The 26,996-nt window shown below is 31.9% G+C and overlaps 1 long non-coding RNA gene across 1 annotated transcript; it reads left to right on the top strand.

Annotated features, from left to right (window-relative positions):
• The first annotated feature begins 9,850 nt into the window (after nucleotides 1–9,850).
• LOC141613536 (uncharacterized) lies at nucleotides 9,851–18,900 on the top strand. Its single transcript, XR_012529256.1, has 2 exons — nucleotides 9,851–10,215; nucleotides 13,541–18,900. It is a non-coding gene; the product is annotated as an uncharacterized LOC141613536 (long non-coding RNA).
• Nucleotides 18,901–26,996: the final 8,096 nt, after the last annotated feature.

The following is a 26,996-nucleotide window of genomic DNA, read 5'->3' as shown; positions in this document are numbered from 1 at the left end:
TTTTTTGCCACTATAAGCAAACATACAATTTAGCGACAACAAAATTATAGTTTGTTAAATTTTAATTTTAACCGTTGATATAGAAACTCTTAAGAGCTCTCTTTCACAATAGCTAAGTGACTCAAAAGATTTTGAGTTGATTCCCAAGCTTCTAGGATGACTTTTATTTATATATTATAGGATCACCCTATCTTTCGCACGTTAATCTTTCAATGTGGGGCAAATCTACTATTTATACGTAGTATATTCACAACACCTCAATTATTTTTCAACGTGGGTCAAATAACATACTAATAAATACACCATATTTTTCACACCTAACTCGACATCCAACCCAAATCCCGAATTACGGACAATTGCTACTCATTATATCTAATAGTAGTTATATTTAATATTTAATAATATGAGCAAATACTATATGTTAATATTCGTACGTTCAACATCTAATCCGATTAATAATGAGCAAATACTAACAAACTAATCTTATCTAGAGTCTAAAGTTTTGCGCACGTATATAGGTAACATTTGTGCAATTTTATCTTATTGCTGACAAACTAATCTTATCTAAAGTCCAAAGTTTTTCTTACATATAAAATTAACATTTTTTTCTTATAAATGTTGGTAGTTTTTAAGGTAGGACTCCCTAGATGAAAAAAAATATTAAAACTTGAAAAATTAAAATTATGTAACGTTACTTTTAAAATCTCTTATACATTAATAATACTACTACTAATGTATGTTCTTTATTTAAAAATTCAACTTAAAAATAAAAAAATAAATAACTTATTAATAAACTACTAAATTTGAGTAGAAAAGGGGATGATATAACAATATATAATTATATAATTGTGAAACCACCAAAATAGAAAGTATAATACAAATAAATTTCACTATTGTGGAGGTAATAATACAGTCTTATAAGATCTATCTAAGACAATATTTAAGAGACTCAATAGATTTTGGGTTGATATTTAAGTTCTAAGGATAACTCATATTTATAACCATAGGATCACCCCACATTATGTTAATCTTTCGATGTGAGACAATTCTACTATTTATAATAATAGGATCAACACACCTTATGTTAATCTTTCGATGAGGGACAATTCTACTATTTATAATCGGATAACCACACCTTATGGTAATTTTCCGATGTGGATAATTCTACTATTTATACGTAGTATGTTCACCACATCATCATTCTCATTAAGGTGCCGTTTGGCCTTGCTTTTATAAAATAGATTTTCCTTTTTAAAAGGAGTTTATTCATAAGCTACTTTTTGGAAAAATTTTGATTGTTTGGCCATAACTTTTGTAAAAACTACTTTTTATAAATTTTGGTTGTTTGGCCTAACTACTTACATCCAACTTTTTTGTTTTTTTTTTTCTTATTAACCATGTTATTTTTAAAATTGAATACAAAGTAATATTTAAAAAATTTATGTAACCACTCGATAACTACATAAAACTATATAATTATCGTTCAAAATTATAATTTTACACACCATTACCTGGTACTTCGATGGTATATGTCGGTGTATGTCAGGGAGGCAATGAATTGAGTAGCAGAGAGAAGATGGAACATACCATTATTCAGTATATAAGGGGTAGGGGTTTCTGGAGGCAAAATAAAAAAAGGCGCAAATAATTGGGGTTTTTGGCGCAAGGTGAAAACAACTGGATTATTTGGCACTTTTGTGAAAAGTAGAATGAGAAGCAGAAAATATCTACTTCTACTTTTTGGGGTCAATAAACAGTTTTTGACTTCTTAAAAGTAGTTTTTGATATCGTTAATTTATAGTGTTTGGCCAAATTTAGCCTTTTCATTTACAAAAACACTTTTAAAGCTTGGCCAAACACCACCTAAATAGAATTAATCAATATTAATTGCTTTTAAGACTTATTAGTTATGGAGATCATGCATACTTATTGTTACATTTGTTAGTTTGTCTTATAGAAAATCAAGGTCACTTGTATCAATTTAACTGTTAGAGCACAACAAATGTAACATATAAGACAATTGTAACATATAAGAGCTCTTTAAGACAATACTTAAGAGACTAAAAAATTTGTATATATAATCATAGGATCATCACACCTTATGTTAATCTTTCGATGTAGGATAATTCTATTATTTGTAATTAGATAACCCCACCTTATGGTAATTTTCTGATGTGGGACGATTTTACTATTTATACGTAGTATGTTCATCACATTTACATTATTTTTCAATGTATGACATATAACATACTAAGAAGCACGTCTTCTTTTTCCTATACTGTCTATTAATAATTGTACTTTTTTTTTCTTTTTTTTGTTTGTACAAATGATATGAAATTCATATTCTAATAATTTCATTTTTTTATATCCCAAATCTATATATATATATATATATATATATATATATATATATATATATATATATATATATATATATATATATATATATATATATATAATCAAGTTGAAGCGTTGTGGATGCGCCACGTGTCAACTCAGCATTAAATACAAGTATTAATTACAGCTGAACATTAAATATAAACATAATAAATGCTACATAAATCTCAGTAAAATATTAATTATAGTTTAATATGTATTATAAAATTACATATAAAAATTATGGTGATTTGATTTTAAATTTATATAAAAATTTTTTGATAAAAATTCTAAAATGTAAATAAATACGTTCATTACCGAAAAATGCTTTCATATGAGTATAATTTTCATTACATTTATTGAAATATTTTGATATGTAGAGATGATTAAAGTGAGCGTCTCAGAATGTTTTAAATTGACGTAATTTTTTTTTTTTTGAGAAAGTTGTAAAACTTACCATTAAATTCATTAAGAAAAATATATTTGGATGTATTTATTAAAAACAGAACTTAAAGAAAACTACTAAGAGATATGTTTTTATAGTGTGTAAATGAAAAAAATTATACTGCGAGAAATTGAATACATATGATCGAGATTTTGGTAGGTTTATATAGTGTAATAACGAGTCTGTGTACGAGTATGTATGTACACAGTGATCGCGATTGCATCTGAATAATCAAGTCAATAATAATAATTATTAAGTAATATAGTATTATAAACGACATGAAAAAGTAAAAAACACTTTACAAATTTCTTTAATATCCTCAAGTAAGTATACGTCAAGTATAAAATATTGATTATGACTAACTAAATATTACTTTTAGTTAGATATTTTATATGTTATATTTTAAATACTTTGAAGTTAAACCTAAAAAAAAAATATTTGAGAAAGTTTAACCTATTTTATTTATAGATTAACTCTTAAAAATCATTATATATAGTTGTTTCAAAAAATAAAAAGTGCAAATTTCTTACAGATATGTTTGACACATAGCACATGCAAGACACAATCAAAACATTTGAATAAGTTAGTTTGGACCCTATATATTTGATACATAAATATCACATACACTTTATACAGAAAAAATTACAAATTACATAAAATACTATTCACATAAATTTGAACAATTTTAATTGATTTTGAACATAACAAATCATGAAATGATATAATTTGAGAACTTAGTGTTGATTGAAATCAGAGAAGAACAACAATGCAACAGAAACTTTGCAGGATGGCTTATATGGCTATCTGGTATAATATCTGGCTGGAAAGGAACACATGCAGATTAGAACTGAAGCTCACTCGCCTAGAAATTAAAGTGAAAGAAGTTAAAAGACTAATACATTCTGGATTTAAGATGGTAATCAATAGGCCTGTTAGTAGTGCTAACAAAACCTGGTTAAGGGATGTGGACATTGTATGTTAGTTGTCCAGGAAGGTCAGTAGGTTAGTAGTCGTTTGATTATGAAGGATCGATGTATTAAACTGTTTGATCATATTAATATAAAAGCTCACATTTGACCAAAAAAAACTTAGTGTTGATTGTTTCATTATTCGAATAAATTTTATTTTAATTAATATGATATTTGATCAGTCACAAATTTATTTATAAAACGTTGATAATGCATAATTAATTATCACTTATTAGTTTTAATTAAAATTGTATGTATTTTATTTTAAAACATTGAAGTTAAATCTAAAAGAATTAAGTTGAGAAAAAATAATTTATTTTTATGAATAAGTAAAAATATTGAAGCTTATATATGAATTATAATATTTTCATCAATTATAATAATAAAATTATAAAACAGGCCGCGCGAAGCGCGGGATACTACCTAGTGTAAAATATTTTTATATAAAAATTATAAACATGACTTGGATATATAATATAGGAAATATATATTATAATAATTAAAAAAAATCCGCATTATTTTTTTATATCATATTGTGGAGATATGATACAAACTTTTAAGAGCTCTTTAAGACAATACTTAAGAGACCTAAAAAGATTTGGGTTAATACCTTAGTTTAAAATATGCCTCGTATTCATAATCATAAGATTAATCCACTTTGTTAATCTTTCGATATGGGACAATTCTATACTTATACGTAGTATATTGTCCACACCTACATTATTTTTCAATGTGGGATATATGATGTTTCAAGAACTAAGAGTTACACTATCTTTACTATGTGCAAATGATATAAAATCTATACTCTAATGATAGTATTTTTTATCACGAATATAATTATATTATTTTCATAATTTTTTTAACAATACTTTGTTGTCAAATGAAATGGAAAAGTTTTTATATAAAAATTGGAAATACCACTTGAATATAATTTAGGAAATATAGATATTATAATAATTAAAAGATTCTCAACTTTATTTTTTATATCAAAAATTATTATTTATGATACTTTCCTAAATTGATTTTTGATGATGTGGACGCTTTAGAATCGCTGGAAAAAAGCCTCTTTTATAAATATATATAGATATAGATGATTATAAATATATTTCTTAAATAATTAAATATAATATTTACATATTCAACAAAAAATGGGAACCAATTTTAGTATAATAAAAAAATTTGGTCATGTAACTTTCATTGTAACATCATTAAAAATTCTTATATTAGGAACATTTTCCGCCAAAAAAAAAAGAAAAAAAAATTGAGCATGTTTTTTAATAAACAAGAATTTTATGATTAAAATTTAATCAATAATTTTGATTTTTAATAATAGTAAAATATTTAATTAGCAAATTTTATTTTTAAAAATAAGATATGTGGTTAACTGCACATTAAGAGAAACTTATGGGGTTATTTTGTTACAATTATAAGTTGAGGGGCTTTATTGCACATAGTATCAAACTTATGGGGGTGATTTGCTATATTTCCCGAAATAAATGAGTTTAATTAGTTGGGTGATTTATGAGTGGTAACGTTAGTTTAGGTATATTCTAAGTTTAAGTCGTAATATTGTATATAGACCGAGATTTCTAAAAAAATGCATGCGGAAGTTCAGTTCAGTTTACATCAGCTCAATTAAATTTAGCTTATTTCAACATTAATATTTTTATTCTTATTTTTTATTCCTATTCATATAATTATTATTATATTAATTTATTTACTATTGTTACTATTATCATTATTATTATTATATTATTATATTAATTTTATATTTATTAATGATAAGTGCATATTTTATATACTTTCATCCTCTATATTAGCTTCATTTTATTTTTTAATTAGCACTTATCATAGTGTCATAAGCTAATATTTGTTGTTCTAGTGTATTTGCTTGTCTTAACATGTTTTTGTAGGAATCTAAGCATTTAGAGGCTTTTTCCTATCATTTTATACACTAAGTTCACTAAGCTAAATAAGACCAAGTGTTGGACTAGCATGGCGCATTGGATTGGGTTTTGCATGGAGAAATTGATGGATTATTATGTGTAATGCAAATGTTGACAACAACCAAAGTCAAGGCCCAATGATCAAATCCAAGTCAAGGTGGAAAGCATAAGATTCCAACATGCTTAGGATGCTTTTTGGGAGCTCTAAAGATCATAGATGAGGCATTTACCCGGGTGATTAAGGAGCATTAAAGTATAAACTTTGGATTCCTCACGCAATTAAGAGAGGAATTAAGAGAAATTACCCGGAAACACACGACCCCGATCGGGGTTGGGTGGCCCCGATCGGGGTTACATGCCCCTTGGTATTTACGTTGCATCCTCCTCTCCTATAAATAGGAGAGGTATTCCTAGGTTTTGGGCATCCAATTTTACGTCCAAGTTTTAGTTTACAATAGCCTTAAGCATTATAATTCTCTCAATAGTTTTCATATTAGTTTACAAATTAGTTAATCTTGTAGTTCTTCAAACATTTGGTTCTAAGTTATTTTCAGCTTTTGGTTATACATTGTTCTTCCATACAAGTTCTCTACTTTTAAGGTATTTCTACTTATAGTTTATATCTCTACATTTCTATTTCAGTTATTACATAGTTTATAATTAAATAATTTTTTTAGATTACTTTAGTTTAATTCTTCCACATGTTAAATCAATTAGTTTATATAAATCATACAATTGTGTTCACCATTTCTCTTAATTTAGTTTGCAATTTACATTTTAGTATGAGTAGCTAAATTTCCTAGTCTAAGGGCTAGGGGAGCCATGCATAAACTTAATATATAAACATGATAAAATAAGTTAATAATAATATTGTTCATATTGCTTCTATCACATGCTTGCATCGTCACGTTTAATCGTTGTTTAAGGCCGTATTCAAATGATTAAGTTTGTTCATTCATTCTATAAGTCGAGAGGCACAGAATTGAATTAGACTAAGCATGTATAGTAGGACGACCTAGTCATGGACGAGAGTTTCTCTAGGACCCGGTCTATGGTTGATGCTAATGCCGCAAGGTGGGTATCTTTAAGCCTAAGCAATTGACAATGTTATTAGTACTGAGTTTATCATGTTCATATGTTTACTTTTGCATGTGTGACCCGAACCCCTTAGACTCTCTTTTATTATATAATTTACATCATTATTGTTATTAATCACCAAACAACCAAACCAAACCAAATCGTAATCGACCTTGATAAAAATCTACCCATAGCAATTCACGAAGTAATTCCCGTTTCCTTGTGCTCGACCCCTATTGCTACATTAACTTGTTGTCTAGGGTAATTATCTTTGCATAGGTACGCGATAAGCCTATCAATTAATAATTAATTCGCATTATTTATATTATTATTATTATTATTATATATATATATTTATATTTAATTAATTAATTTATTATTATTATTATTATATTAAATTTTTTATTTTGTTAATATATTAGTTATTATTAATATTATTCATAACATATTTATTATTATTATTATTATTATTATTATTATTATATTTAATATTATTATATTATATTTATTATTTTATTCATATATTCAATATTATTAATATTATTAATCACATATTTATTTTTATTATTATTTTTAATATTATTATATTAATAAGTTATTACATTAGACCTATTATTATTATTATTATTATTTATATTATTTATTTTTCGGTTATTATTATTATTAATATATTATATTATTATTAATAATGTTACCATTTATATCACTAATATATTATTATTATTACTATTTTTATTGTTATATTACTATTTAATTTTTTATATATCTTATATTATTATTATTATTATTATTATTATATTATATTATTATTATTTTTATTATTATTATTGGTATTATTGTTATTATAATATTTATTACTATTATTATTATTATTGGTATTATGTTATTATTATTAGTATAGTCTTTTTTATTAATATTTCAGTTTAGATAAGTTCAGTTCAGATAATTTCAATAAACAAAACCGGGCATAAGTGGTTATTTAAGGTGGTAGATGGAAAAAAAGTGAACATAAAAATGGGTTATTTGTAAAAAAAATATTTTTCTTTAAATTTATAAGACAAATGATAACAAAAGCCGCTCCCAGCCCATTCTTTAGTATAGATAATCCACCTATTTTTTACTCCCTCCGTTTCATATTATATTGAATTGTTTACGTTTGCTTTTTTGGGCATTATTCACAGGTAAGAAGAATCTTGAATATACGGCGTAACTTTTAATGTATAACATAAAAGATAGTCATGTGAGATCTTGTTTGAATTATATTACCGAGTACATTATGAATATTAATTTTTTAAAATTTTGAATGGTTCATAACTGAAGATATAAATAAAAGAAAACAAGTATTGGCATACGTAAATAGAATAAAAGAAAACAAGCATTGACATACGTGAATAAAGGAAACGTAAACTATTATATGGAACGGAGGAAGTATTATTAGTCTAAAAGTTATACCATAAAATTTCTTACGAAAATACCTCTTTGAGGTAAGTCAGTAATTAGGGGATCGGAATCAACTTGGGGCCGTTTGGTTCAAAAGGTCGGAATGGATTGGAAAGGAATGAGATACTATGGGAGAATGGATTTAGAACCCCATACCTATTATTTATTGTTTGGTTTACTCTAAAATTGTATGGAGGGGGAATGAAGTTAGAAACCTGGGTGGGAAGGTGGGTATCAGATTCTAAGGGGTTGTGGTGGAATTATAATCCATCAGGATTCTAACTCCATTCCAAAATACCCTGATAGGTCCAAATTATATACGGAGTACATTTTTACCTATTTAGCTACATTTTATATGTATTATGCACTAACTTTAGTGTTAATGAGCTAATATTTGTTTTCTAGTTCTATTTGTATGTTTTGTCATGTTTTGTGGGTACATAAGCTTTTAGGAGTTTAATTCTACAACATTTGCAAGTACTATAAGCATGAGCTAAGTAGCTAAGCTAAGGAAGGAAATGGACTAGCATGGAGAAGTTGCATGGACTAACAATGCCAAGATGATGGACCAACATGGAAGATGTGCATGAATAAAGTGATGGATTAATTTGAGAAATGCAAAATAAGGTCTTATGCAAAGTCAAGCCTAAGATTTGAAGTCCAATTAAGGTGGAAACTTTAGATGCTTAGTGAAACTTTGGATGATAATATCACACTTAACCTAGTGATTAAAGAGGCATTAAAGATTTGCATGCGATTCCTCTTGGCAATTACTTAAGAATTGAAGGAAAATTAAGAGTGTGCTTAGGATGCCATTTTAGATTTCTCTACAAATTTTACTCCCTTATTTTCTATGTAAGGGGTGATAATCCTACACACTATTCACATACACAATTTCTCATAATTCTCTCCTAAATATTTTAGTTTAGATTAGCTTTTAGTTTAGATTTTATTTATGTTATTTACATTTCCAATTTACATTTCAAGTTATAAAACAATTCACATTTACAAGTTATTTATATTGCAAGGTAATTTCTATTTACATTTCCATTATGTTTATAATTTTATTTGTCATTAGTTTAGTTTGCATTTACATTATGTTAGAGTAGTTTACCTTGTCTAGAGAATGAAGGAAACCTTGTTTTTTCCAACCCAAACCCGACCTGAACCGACCTAACCCGACCCGTGACCCGATATTTTCCTAACCCGATAGATGACCCGATAATGAACTAGCTTAATAATGGTTTAAATAACACCAAATTGACATCCATCTTAATTATTTTCACTTAAAACTACAATTAATACACTTACCTATTATTTAAACATAAAACTACCATCTAAAACTAAATATATAACATAAAATATATGTTGATAACATGACCTGACATTGACCCGCTAATGACCCGACTCGACTTGTCACCCGTTGATGACCGACTCGAAGACGACCCGAACCGAACCCATCACTGACCTGTCATAACCCGAACACTTTATGACCCGACCCATATTAACCCGACCCGTAACCGATCCGAGTGAGCCAATTGCCACCTCTACCGTCTAGTACAAGAATTACGAAAATCGATGCAAGAGAGTGACTTTAATGTAAAAACCTGGCCAGACCAATAATTCACAACTTTAGTGAGGCATCCCTCTCGTCCTGTCTTCTCCTTGTCTCTCTCTCCTCGCATTTTTTTTTTCCATTAATCGAGGGTCTTCATTCTTCTTCATCTCCTTCTTATTTTCCCCTAATTTCCAAACCCTAATTTCTCAAATCCCCCCAAATTATCTAATTTCTCACTTGTTTTGTCAAATTCATCCTTATTCGTACATTGTCTAACCCTAATTAAGAATGCAAAATCAAAGAATGAAGCAGCAGCAGCAGCAACAACAACAACAGGCTTTGATGCAATAAGCTCTTCTTCAACAACAATCTCTCTATCATCCTGGTCTTCTCGCTGCTCCTCAGGTAATTTTTATTCTGCAATTCTCGTGTTTTTGTTTGATTTCATTTTAGTTCATTGATTTAAAGTTATTGATTGACCGACGAATTTAGGGTTTCTGCGTAAAATTTGTGATTTTTTGTCGTTGTAATTTCGATTAAGCAACTTGTGGAAGTTCGGATTTGATGTTCCGAAATGAAACTCTTGATTTCGCAGCTGCTTACAAGCAGCTTAGATTATGATTAAACGGTTTATTGTATGCTTTAGAAATGTCGCAATGTATGCTAGTTTGGTTCAATAACTACCCATATAATTTTATTCTACAATAAAATCAAATAACTATGATACCTCAAATAACACTAATATGCTTAAACTTTCACAGCATCAAGCTACCCCCTTTTTTTTTTTTTACTAATATCTCTAATACCACGTTTGTCCTACACACACTTTCATCTCGTAAGGTTTACACAAAGCCCTTGTTTATCAAATATACCGCTTCAAACAGTTGAAATTTATTGCTTGATATAGAGTTGTGGCCACAACCGATGCCAGCTATTTCCTTTCCTTTCCTTATACTGGGATAGCCAATCCACAATGTGTAAAGCTTATAATAACGTATACAATGGAAAATCGAGACATATTGGTTTAAGGCATGCCTATATACGAGAATTAATCTCAAATGGAGTGATCACAATTGTATATGTAAGTCTAAAAGTAATCTAGCAGATCCACTTACTAAATCATTACCAAGAGATTTAGTAAGTTCAACAGCTAGAGAAATGGGGCTTAAACCCGTTAAGGAAACCAACAATGGGAACCCAACTATGAATTAGTATCACTAATTCAGGTTCAAAGGGTAATAACAAGTTGTTGTAATGTTTCACGTGTCACACCTATACAGCCTCAGGAAACTAATAAATAAGTGGAAGGGTGACAACTGTTACGATGGTAGGATGAGCGTATGCTCTTAATGGAGTTATGATTGAAGTAACAGAATCTGATATAACTTCACCTATATGAACATAGAAGTGGTGCCGCTTCAGCAACAAGATGACGGGTATCTGTGTTGTAAATGTTCATGAATCGGGTGCAGCAGTGCATGGCCATATACGCGCTGATACATTATTATCAATTTCACAACACCTCTTTACATCTTGTGGTGTTCCACTCCTGGTCTGGTATTATGTGAGTATCTGTAATTTGAAAACCAACCAAACCTAATTACAACTGGCAAAAGAATATGTACAACCAGACATTATTATCAATTTCACAACACCTCTTTACATCTTGGATCCTCTGATAATCCTGCTGCATTTTTTCAGGGTAACATTCCAACCAGTCTCCTTATTGAAAGCAAGAACCATCTTTTTGATATAGTCATAACTGAAGAATAAATGCTCTAAGGTTTCTTCCTTTTGAGCACATAAGTAGCAACTATTATCATCAGTAGTCAGTACATCCAATCCTCTTGACTTTACTCTTAGTATTTAAAACTCATGTTAACAATAGAGATGGAAATTGGCAGCAAGAACCATCTTTTTGCTACTGCTATTAGATTAGCAGCTTATTAGCTAACAATGCAATTGATGTACCAACTTTGAGATGGTTTTCAGCTTAATATTTCTTACATTTCATTTATTTGATTGGCCAAGATGTAATTAACACTAAAATGGAGAATAGAGGTTGTTGAAAAGGTGTTCCAAAGGGACACGGTGATGCATTGCCTTCCACATCGGAAGGCTATTTCAGACACCTACTATTGATACCGAGTATTGCTATTCAAGAGATTGTCAGGACGGGTTACTCTTTGCCATAAGCCACGCCCTTACAAAACAAAACAACACTGCTAACAAGTCACGGTACACTTCCTATATTCACGGTTGCTAACATTAGTAACATACAAGACAACATAAAACTAACAACATACAACAACATAAAACTAACAAACGCATAAAGTTTGTCGAGACGGTAGGACCCATATATGGCAACCCCCGCATGGGTCACAACCTACCCGGGCAATAGGCAATAGGGCACCAGCAGGGCCGAGAAAATTTACCTATTCGACATAAAATACACAAAAGCTTAACAAACCATAGTTTCAAGTCATACAATTAAGAAACAAAATATTGTTCGATCCAGCCTTCGAACTTTCAGCATTTGACAAATTGATCACCTATACCTCTTAGCCTCCTTAATTTGGTCACGACGATTAAACCTCAACCATACATGACACGTACCAGGGTAATCACTAAAATGTTGTGCAGACATATCCGACTTGAAATTAAGTGACTAATGTTGTGTATATATTCACCATTACCGCTTCTCGAGCTTCTCCTACTAGTAGATGACATTTGACTTCTTAAACCTAACATTCTATTTTCATTTGGAAACGAGCGATAGTTGGGTCTCTCAAAAACCGCCATATACAAGTTGAACTGTGGGATGTATCCGGTAGGATCAGTATTACCCTACAATATATGTGGAAAAAAATAGGATTACATACTTTACTAAAAAAATAAAATAAGAAATGAAATCTCCTGAAATAAGTAATGACCCTGTATTTATAATAACATTTCCGTAATCTATCTCCTTGGTTCGTAACTTGATAGGGAGCAAAACGCTTGAAAGAGCATCTCTCCAAGGGAAATGACCGTATTATCCGACGATTCAGAATTCGCGTGAATTTCGACCAAAATGGCATACTCCATAACGGTGACTGAAAAACTCTTTCCCCCATCATACTTTGATGCACGAGAGTTAAGAAAATTTCGTTATATTGACCGTCTTTCCAGAGTGGAAGATCCGGGTCAACTCGGTTCGGGTTCCGGTTCATCTATGTCAAGATAGACTTCATTAGATATAAGATAACATAAATGACAAAAATGGAGAAAGTAGAGAAAAACGCAATACATGAACGATCTACGCAAATCGAAAACGTACTCGAACAAATAGATTTAAATACGAACCGGAACCGGAACCGGAACCGGAACCGGAACCGGAACCGTGTTGACCCGGATCTTCCACTCCGGAAAGACGGTCAATATAACGAAATTTTCTTAACTCTCGTGCATCAAAGCATGATGGGGGAAAGAGTTTTTCAATCACCGTTATGGAGTATGCCATTTTGGTCGGAATTCACGCGAATTCTGAATCGCCGGATTATACGGTCATTTCCCTTGGAGAGACGCTCTTTCAAGCGTTTTGCTCCCTATCAAGTTACGAACCAAGGAGATAGATTACGGAAATGTTATTATAAATACAAGGTCATTACTTATTTTAGGAGATTTCATTTCTTATTTTTTTCTTTTTTAGTAAAGTATGTAATCCTATTTTTTTCCCCATATATTGTAGGGTAATGCTGATCCTACCGGATACATCCCGCAGTTCAACTTGTATATGGCAGTTTTTGAGAGACCCTACTATCGCTCGTTTCCAAATGAAAATAGAATGTTAGGTTTAAGAAGCCAGATGTCATCTACTAGTAGGAGAAGCTCGAGAAGCGGTAATGGTGAATATATACACAACATTAGTCACTTAATTTCAAGTCGGATATGTCTGCACACATTTTAGTGATTACCCTGGTACGTGTCATGTATGGTTGAGGTTTAATCGTCGTGACCAAATTAAGGAGGCTAGGAGGTACAGGTGATCAATTTGTCAAAGGTTGAAAGTTAAAAGGCTGGATCGAACAATATTTTGTTTCTTAATTGTATGACTTAAAACTATGGTTTGTTAAGCTTTTGTGTATTTTATGTCGAATAGGTAAATTTTTTCGGTCCTGCTGGTGCTGGTGCCCTACCGCCTGGGTAGGTTGTGACCCCATGCGGGGGTTGCCATATATGGGTCCTACCGTCTCAACAAACTTTATGCGTATGTTAGTTTTATGTTGTTGTATGTTGTTAGTTTTATGTTGTCCTGTATGTTACTAATGTTAGCAACCGTGAATATAGGAAGTGTGCCGTGACTTGTTAGCAGTGTTGTTTTGTTTTGTAAGGGCGTGGCTTATGGCAAAGAGTAATAGGATATTGACTTTGGAGCGAAAAACTTGATAAAAATGTTTCATGTTATTCCTCTGCCAGTTTTCAAGTAATAAGGTTTTCAAATGTAGAATATTGTAACCAAATAACATTAAACACCGCATCGAGGGCTATTGCGAATTGCGGGGTAAGAAGTTAAGATATACGCAACCTTACCCATGTGTTAGCTACCCAAAGTGAAAATTGTATGTAAAATAGCATCGAATGACAAAGTTTAAAGTAAAAAGAAGCATAACCAAATTAGTAATTCAATTTGCTTTGTTCCAACAGTCCTTGGCTCCAAAGTCAATACAAACTCGGGAAAAAATTAAACAATAAAGTGACAGTCATACAGGGAACAAAGAATAGTTGTTGTGTGCCATTAGGCCACCTTTGAAAAATCATTCATTTATCGGCAAAAATTGTAAGTTTGGATGGAAAACATAGACAAGTAGCTGGAGCACAAATGAAATAGATCACAAGAAAAACATGGGAGAGCATATCCTCAATCTATGTACATACGTAAAACTTCAAACAGTTTCATGACAGAGTACCTTGTGATGATGCACGCTGTTTAGCATGTAAGTGTAATCATGGGCAAGCTTTAGTTTATTCTGAATAGATGATGGATCGGATAGTTGACTGTTCTTTTTGAACTCTTGCGTGATAAAATTAGTGAAGTTCCTCTTGTAATCTTCTTGTCCAACATGCTTTTTCACAGACTTGAGAAGATGCCTAAAAACTTTTGTGGCATGCAAAGCTTCTAACCCCATTGGACTTCTCTCTTCCTCATTCGAGTGTTTTTCTCCACCTACAGAATGACACTAAAAGAAAGCAAGCAATTAAGAGAAGATTCCGATGCATAATTATGAAAGAAGGCTAGTCTTCTAGAAGACGGTCACTAGTAACCACTTAACAGCTAACAGTAAAAGGGTCGCTAAGGTTCTAAGATAGTCACAAATCACATAACGGGTTCACTAAATAAAGCTAGTAACTATGAACGACGAAATATAGTTACTAACATTATGAAAGCGTTAAAAATAGTTACTAAAATCACAATGCCTCATTAGAGTTTGCATTAATTTTATGAGGAAGGTGGTGAAATAGAAAGGAGGGAATCGTCTGGAATGAATTACTCCCTCCGTCCCGGTCAATTGTTGTCCTTTAGTTTCGCGCAAAGACCAAGTAAAGAGAAGGGAGCCAATTATTAAATGACAAGTGGAACAAATTGAATGTGGATGATCAAATTGCTCATCAAATCCATTCTTAAAATAGAATGGACAACAATTGATTGAGACACCCCAATATGGAAAAAGACAACAAATGACCGGGACATGACCGGGACAGAGGGAGTAGATGATTGCCGAGAAAAAGGGAATACATTTGTCTCTTTATAATAGGTCAACACTTCCACTGTCCAAATTCCCGAAAACATTTGTGACCATCAAACTTCAGGCAAAAATAATGAGAGTCATCTAATGCAAAATCACCAAATGCTACTGCTCATAAATCCATAATAACGAAGTTTGTTTACAGACACAAGTAGTTAAAACAATATATAGTCCTCATAAAGATAACAAAATTCAGCCCTTATCATAAACAAGCTGCACATACTCCGTAACTAACATTCTAACAAGAATAAACATCCATTTACATCAGTGCTCCGCGACTCGAAGACCTAATTAAGCTCCAAGCTGACGAAAATCACACTAATAAAACGCAAAATTATGCCAAAATATAAAAATGTGACTAAATTAGGAAGATAAAAATGTGACTAAATTAGGAAGATAATATTAATAAAACTATTGAGTTCAATTCAGCTCCATTCAGTTCAGCTCAATTTAGTTTAGCTCCACTAAATTCAGCCAATTTCAATTTTGCGAATCTTAAACTCAATAGTTTTATTAGTGATATTAATATTATATATTTATTAATATGATTATTATTAATACTATTACCATTATTATTATTATTATGAATATTAATTAATAATAATATTATTATTAATATTGTTAATTTTAATATTACTATTATTAATACCTAATTAATTTTTCATATACGAACTTTACTCTTTCACACACACTTTTTCATAACGTTCTATTTTGTACCCTTTTCACCTAAAACTGAATCAAGTGAACTCTTAAATCAATATTTTTCCCTAAAACTTAATTTAATTGCTCAAATGACTAAAAACTTACAAGATAGATTCTAATTTATCAAATAATAAACTAATTTACTTGTTATCAATTATTAATATTATTTGTTGAGTTTTAATTAATCGACCAAATTTTATTTATTTGTTAAAGATGAAATTAGGATCTGTCAATTTTTATCTATCTAATTAATTAAATTAGGATTGTTGGTGCTTCGTGTGCTAGTCTTGAGGATGCTTGTATTCCTAGCTTGGTAAATGAATGCCTTGAGAGTTCATATGACAAAGAGATTGTGGACACCGTCTTTGATAGCCTTAATGAGGGAGGGGATACTTTTTATGATGTTTATGAGAGAAATTTGAGGATCGCTTTTGTGGTGAGGATGAGCTCCTTATAAACACCCATGACCTAGACCTCATTTCTCTTACACCCTTATTGGAGGTCATGTATGTTGAGGAGGAGAGTGTAAGCTTTGATGGTGAGAGGGATTGTGAGGTGCACCTACTTGGTGAACCCATTTTTGAGAAATTTGAGGGTCCCTTTTGTGGTGAGGACGAGATCCTTAGGCACTCATATGACTTGGACCTCATTTCTTATGCCCCCTCGCTTAAGGTTGTTACTTTTGATGTGAGACCTCATTTCTTATGCCCCCTCGCTTGAGGTTGTTACTTTTGATGTGGAGTATGATGCTCACTTTCCTTATAAAGCTTGCATGGGTGACTTGCTCGAAACCCCCCTCCCTTATACATGTGATCATTATGATGCTTCTCCCTCCCTTTTGGAAGAATTTGTGTTTGAAATGAAAGGGAGGAAAGATAAAGTGAAGGGTAAGGAGGCTAGTGAAGTCTCCAATGTTGTTGAATGCCCAAGAAGTGTTATAGGGTTTGATCATCCTCCTCCCACTAGGGAGGATACATTTTACACCATTGAATTTGAAAATGGGGTGGAGAATGATCAAATTCTCGATGAAAGGAGGAACCTCAAAGATGTGAGCTTAAATGATGATGGGAAGGCGATGAGTAGCCTTGCCCATAGATTGTGGGATCCCCGCTAGTTGTTTGGATGGCTTGTAGGTTTGGCGGTTTCCTCAAAACCGCGCTTCTTGCGAGACAACCCAAGCTTTTAATGCATTCTTTTTCTTTTTGATAAATTTTTCTAAAACCCAAAAACATGTTCTTTTCTTTGAAAATTTTTGAAAAAAAAAAAAAAAATCAAAAACATGTATTTCATTTCCGAATTTCCTCCACATTTATTTTCCATTGGAAATTATGTAAATAAATAAGTGTGGGGAGAAAATTCTATTATTTAAAAAATACAAAAACATGTCTTTTATTTTTCCTATTTCTTCCCTACTTCGTTTCATCGAGGACGATGTAAATTTTAAGTGTGGGGAGGAAAATATCCATTTGTGTATATTTGTTTATATTTATATATTTTTACTTGTAAATTTGAGAAAATTTCAAAAAATTCCTAAAAATTGGAAAATTTCAAAAAAATATTGCATTGTATATATATGTTGTCTAACAATTGGTGCAGGCACATACGGGGCATTAGAGGCATTAGGAGACTAGAAGACCGCTCGGTTTAATCTTTCTTATCTCTTTCTCCTTTTCCATTCCTTTTCTTTTACAATTGTTATATATATGGAGGAGGATGAGCCATGTTGATGAGGATGTTCCTTTTTGGAACTTGTGGTTGTGTGTTGATGCGTAGTTAGGCTTAGTATCTTGTTGCATGATTAGTTAGAAATTGTTGCACATAGTTGTTAGTGCATTTTCATAACTTGTATATATGTTCTAGTTGCATTCATTTATATGCATTGAGTTTGTAAATATTTGCATAAATGTGGTCTAGGAAGGGAGCATGATACCCTCAATGATGATATTGTCTTGGCCGTGTCTTCCCCCTCCCATTGGCTTTGCACCTTGTGACCTCCTCATTATATATGGGAAATGAGGCTTGAAAGAAAAGTGTTGACCGCGTTGTGAGACCAAGTGGACCGTAGGCTAGGCCTTGACTTCGACCTAACTACATACATGTAAGGTTTAGAGCCTTCTTTGGGCCGGTACATTCATACCCGGCCCCCGTTTAGGATTGTGAGTGGGTCTCCTCGCGAGACGTGTCATGTTCATACGCATAAACGTGTCATTCGGCCCTTAGACCATGAGGTGTTCATTCTTTGCACAATTTTGAAACAAACTCGTTGCATATACTTGTTTTAACCTCACATTGCCAAACTAAGCTTTGTTTCTACCATCTAGATTAGGACAACCTTTTGTTTAACCCCCTTGAGCCTTGCCTTTCCATTTGGAACCTACTATATCAACTACATTCCAAAAACATCCTTCCCCGATCAAGAAGTTGTCATGGTTGTGGTTGCATGAGTTGGGGGTATTGCGTCCTAATTTGGTGAAGTTGAGCTCACTTCACTTATGTTGGAACATTTGTATTTATTTTTGGCAAGAAATTGAATAAAGAGGTCTTGAAAAAAGATAAGAAAAGAAAAATAGAAAAGAAGAAAAAAAAATGAAAAGAAAAGAAATTTACTTATTATGTATTTGAATTATGTTTGATATATGAGAAAAAGCCAAGCAACACTCCTTATTCATCATTAAATGAGTAGAAAAAGGCGTTGCAAAATAAAATGGAAATGATGTTTTTCCAAATGAGTCGGATTTTCAATTTTTTTTGTGATGTAGGCAACTAATATCATGGTTTTTTTTTATTCATTCATTTGTTGTAATAAGTTGGAAGGATAGAGAATTTTGACAATTTCTTGATATGTAACATCTCATTATCCATAACGGTGCTTGCACCAATCCCGTTTCGACCCGTCCCCCAAGCCCCGTTACAACCTTTTGTTTGAACTTGTGTGCATTCTTCCTTTTTGCATCTCACATGGTCATAGGATAGAATTACACGTTAGATTGCGGGCACGTTTCACGAGTCGTAGTAGGTGAATGTTTTTTACTACTTTTTGTCACATGAAAACACCCGTTCTTCAATGAGTGACGAGTGAAAACCGCGAGGAAGTCGGTAGTCTAGGTCCCCTTAGTCATGGGTCTCTCTTGGTTGAATCTTGTGTCGTGTCATGTCAATCTTGGACTTTTAGCCTTGCTTCCTTTTCCCGCCTTTGAATTCGTTTTATTGGCACTTGGTTGTCACGTTTAGGTTTGCTTGGGCCACTTTTAGGAGGTTGACACCTTGTTGAGATTTTGAGACGGTATCTCCCGACTTAGACCTTTGATTTTGAAAACAAAACGGCCGCTTAGATGAGGAAAGCGGTTTGACTTTTTGCGATGCATCTTATATGTTGATTCGTGCTTAAATGTTGGATGTGTCAAAATTTTCCGCAAGCCCCCACTTGCCTTACAAGGGAGCACATATCTCATTGTGTTTCGTTGTGAGTTGAAGGGACGGAGAAGGCCCGTTAATTGCCTCTCATCGGATATTATTAGTTTAGCTAGTCTTTTATATTAAGGGTCTCAATTTAGTTTAAATGAGCTTACTCGAGGACGAGTAAGCTTTAAGTGTGAGGAGATTTGATAAGTATAATTTTAGTGTCATTTTACCCCATATTTAATCCTTTACTTGACTCGATTTTTGTGCCCTTCAATCGATTAAATAGCTCATTTCACTAATTAATTAATAAATATTTGTTTTATTGTTCTTAGTGCAAATAATTAGCTTATTATTCGAGAATAAATACTTGTTGCTATATTACACAATTTGTAGGAAACAGTTCGTGATGAAAGAAGATGAAATGGAACGAGATGAATCAAGACGGCTATCTGATAATTTAATGGAGCGAACTAATAAAGAAACCAAAGTCAAATACACCATCACCAAATTCAAATAAAACCTCATCACCGTCATCTTCAACCAGTCTTCACCACCTGCATCTGGCCTGAACTCGTCAGTAGCAGCCACGCATCAATGCAGCATTGAAATCAAACCACCGTCCCTATCCTCCCTCAACTACCATGCGCTCCCTTGTTCAATTCAACTCCGTTTCCGGCTCAATTCAACCACCAACGAACTCGCATCATACCTGACATTAATCACCATACAAGAGCAGCAACCACGACCTGCTCGCACCACCGCTCACCTCCACTCCTCACCATATCCACTTCCCACAACAACAACAATCAACCATGCTCCATCATCAGACGACCCTTCAGCACACCATTACAACACCACCACTTTCATCATCACTTCATCATCATCATTAATCAACAACATCAGCAACCTCAACACTCCCCTCCACCTCCATCATTTTAAACCCAACACCGTCCTCCAATCCTTCATTAAATCGGCATCAACACCAGTAGCAGCAGCCGTACACCACCACAGTTGCAACCACCTCGCCTCCACCTTCATCTCTGCCTCACCTCTGCACCACCATGGCGACACCAACAGCAACCACGACAGCAGCCCACAACAACCGAGCAGCAGCACAAGTGCATTCCCAGACGGTTACCCGGCTGCCTCCCTACCGGCTCCCAACATCAAATCGTACTCCCAGACGGTTGACCGTCTGCCGCCCCACATCCCGGCTGGGAATACATGCAAAAATTAATTGTTTTCCAGGAACCTCCCAGCCGGTGCCATCACCGACCGCCGGCCACCCGGCTGGGACATCAATTGTTGCTTTGCGTGCTCCGTTTTTCCTCTTTTGCCCTTTGATTTTGTTTGTTTTAGTAACCCGTGTATCATTCCCCCATTTTTGGTCTTGAATGGCTGAGTGGTATTTTGTCTTTTGTTTATTATTATTATTATTATTATTATTATTATTATTATTATTATTATTATTAGATTAGTAGTATAAATACACACTCTCATTATTATTACACTACCTTAGAATTAGTCTAGCTTAGATTAGAATAGAATACTCTCTCAAATTAGATTAGAAAATTAGTCTCTCTATCATTCTCTCAAGTATGTAAGAACCCTAATTATTTCATCTAATCTATCAATTACTCCTTTAATCAAATTTTAATCTTTATTTAATTAATCTTCAATTTCTTTTTAGTTTATCAAAGTTCTACAATTATCAATAGTTTACCTTTAGATTAGTGGGTTGTAATTGAAGGGAGAAGAGATTCATCCTTATCATATTCAACCAAGTTTCCTACTTTATTTATCAACTAGGTTTGGTGCCCGGCTTCGCCCGGGCTACCTCTATTTACCGTTAAATTTTAATTTCAATGAAATAAAATATGTCGGAGTTGTCTAACTCACACGTTTACTATTTGTAAATTGTAATATATTTTTCTACAACATATCTTGTAATTATGATAAAATGTAAAATTTATTTTCAAATTATGAGACACGTTCACTACTCCGCTATTAATATTATTACTTTCACGACATTACTACTCCCGTGGTTACTATTGTTTCTTTTACTAATTCCTCTATTTTTTTCGGTTAAATTCCTTATTCCCGTTAATTTTATCCGGCCTATATTTAAATAAATAAAATATTTCTTTGAGTCGATTGGTTATTTAATTGTTCATACTTTTTCTCATTGTTACCACGGTTACTTTCACTACATTCGTAGTTACTTTCACTACTCCCACTATCATTATTATAACTGTCACTACTCCCACATTAATACCGTTAATTTTATTAATCCCGTTGCTGCTACTATTACTTTTACTACATTTAATTTAATGTATAATTCTATGATGATACTAATTAATTCCATTAGTGGGGCATGCTAATTTTAAGGAAAATCACTATATTATTGTGTTTGCTAAATTTAATCTTTAATTTCCATAAATATTCTTCATCAAGTCATCTTTATATTATACTTTTAACCAAAACTATGTAATATTTACATTGAGGTCCCTTTATCAGGTCCATCACACGGTGCTATCGATTTAAAACTATATAGTATAATTAATTTGTATAGATTTCTTTAATTACATTGAAGTCCCTTGGTTTCTGGAATTAATATATAGTATTGATGGTATAATTTTCTTCCCTTTTCTTATTTTATTATCTTAATTCAAGTCTAGTTTAATTGTTTGTTTAGATTAAAGTTCATACCTTTATTGTTTCAATCATGTTTGTTTAGATAAAAGCATATTTCTTTATCGTTTTAATCATGTTTGGTAATACAATATTGTTAGTGGATTGTTTGATTAGTGTAATTTCACATGTTTAGTGAGTAGTTTTATTTGTTGGAGGTTGGGGTTTGTACAAAGAATGATGGGTAATTAGTGGGTATTTGAGTCATGTTGCTTAGTCACTAATCTCATCATGTGTGATTGACCACCTTAGTGGATTTGCTTGTCTAGAGACTTCCTAGAGGCCAATAGGCGTCTCATTCTTTATGTAACCCCGTTGACAAAGAGATTTGGGGCGGGATGAACACACTTTAGGTGGGTTTTAGAGTCTATTGTCGTGAGAGCGAGTAGACTTTATTTCGGGTTCTTAGTAGAGTGACTTCACCATGAGAGTGGGAAGTTATCTCTTTTGGGTCTTGGGGGTTCGAGAGAACTCCGTCCTACTTTGGTTTCTGATTTGGTCCTTTCTTTTACTCGCTTTAAACCGTTATTTCTTGTGCATAACCCCGTAAACCCTCCAACACCTTTTAAATTAGGTTAATCTCATTTACTTGTTTATTTAGTTGCTTTATTCGTGTTAGTTCATTTAATTGACTTAGTTATTCACTTCATGTTTTTAATCATTTGAATTAAATGTTTAGTGCAAACCTGTCATTATTGATTGACTAGACTAAAGCAAAGACCGAGACTTATAACCCGATTCTAACCCCACCATCCTTGTGATCGACGTTGACTTGCCCGACTTTACTAGTTAGGTATCGAGCTTTATAAATTTATTTTTGATAAGGGTGTGACGACTTTACCCTACTATCACCCAGGCCCCCGCCCCCAAGGTATGAGATTTCATTACCCTTTTTACCCTTCAACCACCTTATTTACCTACCAAAACACTTGCGACTCCCACCACACTAGTCACCATCAAGACGTCATCGCCACTACCACCACCACCACAACCACCACAACCACCACTACCACCAAAACACCACCGCAACAACCATCATGACGCCGCCACCACCATCACCACCACGGACAACCGCCTCATTGCCGCCGCCGCCACCACCACCACAACCACCCACCTAAGTCACCACCTGCACACCAAAACAAACCACAACCCACCACACCTCATTTTCTTGATGTAACCAAACAACTAGTTACGTTTTAAGTAATCTCTTACCTTTCCCCCTCTTACCCTTTCTAATTTCCTTTCTCTTTCCCTTTCTCTAACCAAACGCCCTCTAAGTGGTTATTTAAGGTGGTAATTAGGTTTGTGACCCGTGAAATTAACGGGTTTATCTGTTTTAGTTTTGATATTTTTATCGTATTGTTAATATTTGTTTGAGCAATTAGTTGTTGATCTATTTAAAAATATAGAGTCTTAAAATACATAGAAATTAGTTAGTTAATACCTTATTTCTTTGACAATTTTGGTTTGTTTTTTTAAATCGAATCCTGCAAGTGACAATGTGGTAGTTACTAATTTTGAGAAACTTGACAGCAGAGCAATGACAAAGACGACTCATTATATTTACGTGTGTTTTACTTCGCAATATTAGAAAGTGAGTTTTTAAAATAATAAAAGTTAAAACCATCCGTATATAATAAATTCCGTATGGAAAAATCTTCAATGACGCCTTATAAGGTTGTAAACTCAATACCTCAATATAGTCATCTCTAAATTATTTCCGGACCTCTCCATCAACTCTCCCATAAAAATATCTTTGAAGTCTTATCACCACGTGCATGTTTCAAATATTATTTAAATCCGAAAAACATTCATTATATCGATAGAAAAATATTAGATACGAGTCAACGCTATGGTCGGTATCTACTCCCATGTATTACGAATTAAATTTTCATTTCAATTGCTCAATAATCTAAAAAACTATATTCCCTAAATTTGAATTCCAAAAGGTTCATAAATTTTTTTAAGTTCCTTATTACTATTTCAAGAATTTGATTCATCTCTTGTTATACTTATATCCACGATCTTATATAAAAATAAAAATAGTATTAAAGACTATAAAATAATCGATTCCGGTTTTGAAAAAAAAAAACACAAACTTAAAAATATACGGATTAGAATTTAGAAACCATACTATTTAATATTTATCTGAAGGTTTACTTTCGCTTCCTTTTAGTACGTTTCCTTTTAGTATATGCCTTGATAGTTCATATGAAATGAAAAAAGAAAAATCTACCTACTATAAAAGCTAGGTTTTTCTTTGGATTTCTATTGGTTCCTTATATTTAGGAGTGGTGGGCCCCTACAAAATTTTGGGAAATTAATTACTCTCTCTCCACATTTGCTGATAATGACTGTTTAATTCCCGTCTTTGTAAATAGTTGCTATTTTTAGAATAATACACATGTATTATTTTAAAAAAATATCATCAGATGAATTACAAAGTGTAAAAAAAATTACATAGATATATAAATTCACGAAATTAAAAGATATAAAAATTAAAGACATAATTATACAAAATTAAAAGTAGGCTAATGAAAGTACACAAGTAGTATTATCTAAGTTAAATAAGAAAAATCAACAATAAAATTAGAAGATTTTGATTTTATGTAACAAAAAATATAATAAAAAGTTGAAAATGATCAGATTTACACGTACTGTTAATAATTGAAAAATAAATTTGAAGAATAAAAATTAACCTTATAAGCAAAAAATCAACTTTACCATTAATTATCCTTCAAAGGAGACATGCAAACATATATTTATAGATCGAATATGGATGAAATGAGAAAAACATAAAGATAATTAGATAATACTCCAAATTTATGTAGTGTGTGGGTGAGGGAAACGATTTTGGTGGTTTTATGATACTGATAAGATCATGAGATCAAATTTAGAGTGAGAGAGCTCGAGTAGTAACGAAGTGAGGCGGGGAGTTAGGGTTAATATAATAATAAGTTAATTTGCTCCATATAAATCTGGAGAGTAAAACTGTAAAAGAATAGATAGAGTTTGAGGCAGAGAATTTAGGTTTATTTTGCTCACATTAATGGTATGATGAGCATCAAATTAAATAAGATATCCTCCCCTGACAAATTGAAATATTGGGCATTTAATAAAAGGGTTTTTAAATGGCCCGAGGATACATTCCAATACTTACACCTTTAGTTGTCATGTTTTTTATTTGGCATTTGAATGAGTTCTGTCAAATCGCACAAAAAAAATAAAGAGTTCCGTAAAAGAGTTTTATCACTATTAATATATTTTATTTATTTTGCACTATTTGAATGTAGATGTTCCCTTTGTTCTATTTGTTTGCCTCTGATTAAAATAACCCTTATAAAGGATTAAAACGGCAAACAAATGGTCGAATTGGTACAAATGAAGTACTCCATATATTGTTCTTTAGTAATCTTTAATCGGTAAATCTCACATAACATATCGGTCAATAATATCTAATATTAGCAAAATAGTTGTCCTATCTTGCTAAGTAGGGTAATACTTGACCCGGTTTATTCGTTGAAGTTGGATATCTGCAATTGAAATGGATGTGTATCCAATCCGATACCTGAAGCACGGATGGATATTCCACTCGAAATTCTTTTCTGGAACAAATATACATTTTTTAAATATGACTTTGAATCGAATCGGAAAATTGTATATTGTTCAACCATATTGTTAATTTGTTATAAAACGTCTTATTAATAGTGTCTTATTAATAATATATCACCCCATTTTTTCTATAAACTTCCATACATTTATGGGGATGAGCTATCCAATTTTTTAGTTGGTCTATGGTTTCTCTTGCTATCCAAATAAATTTAAATTAGTTAGTATTAGTTTAAAATACGGTGTTTAATAATATACATATAAATAACATATTTTGTGTTCTCAAAAGCAGCCCGTGCATTTTGTGCACGATGCACGGGCATAAAACTAGTATATGTTAGAGATCATTATACTCATGAATACAAAAATACGAATTTAAATAGGTTGATCGGAAAAGCCTAATAGTAAAATTACACAACAATATACGCTTAATAACAAATTTAAAGAAATATTATAATATCTTCATTTTGAGATCAACGATCATCTTATAATGATTAATAAAACATAAACCACTTTAAAAAATAAAGTAAATTTTATAGAAAAACAATCAAAAGGCGGGAGTTGGAGAAAACTTAAATTGGAAGAGAAAATGACATAATTAAAATGATTAATTATTGTCATGATGGTTCAAAAAGTAAATTGTGAAATTTTAAAGATTTTTCATTCAATTATTGTTACTTATTTATTTACCATTAACTAGGTTTATGATCCGTGAGATTCACGGGTTTATTTGTTTTAGTTTTGTTATTTTTATCGTATTGTTTATATTTGTCTGAACAATGAGTTGATCCATTTAAAAAATATAGTCTTGAAATACATAAAAGTTAGTTGGTTAATGTCTTATTTCTTTGACACTTTTGGTTTATTTTCAAAACTACATATTGTATTTTAGTTGTTATTTTGATTAATATACTAAAAACATGCGGTTTTTAAAAAAAATTACCTTTCAATGAGTCCAGTAATTCATGACACCATGTAAAAAAATTAAGTACTTAA

Source organism: Silene latifolia, chromosome 1 (genome assembly GCF_048544455.1).
Source record: "Silene latifolia isolate original U9 population chromosome 1, ASM4854445v1, whole genome shotgun sequence".
NCBI lineage: Eukaryota > Viridiplantae > Streptophyta > Magnoliopsida > Caryophyllales > Caryophyllaceae > Silene > Silene latifolia.
The sequence above is the reverse complement of the archived record's forward strand: the minus strand, read 5'-3'. Positions and strand labels throughout refer to the sequence as shown.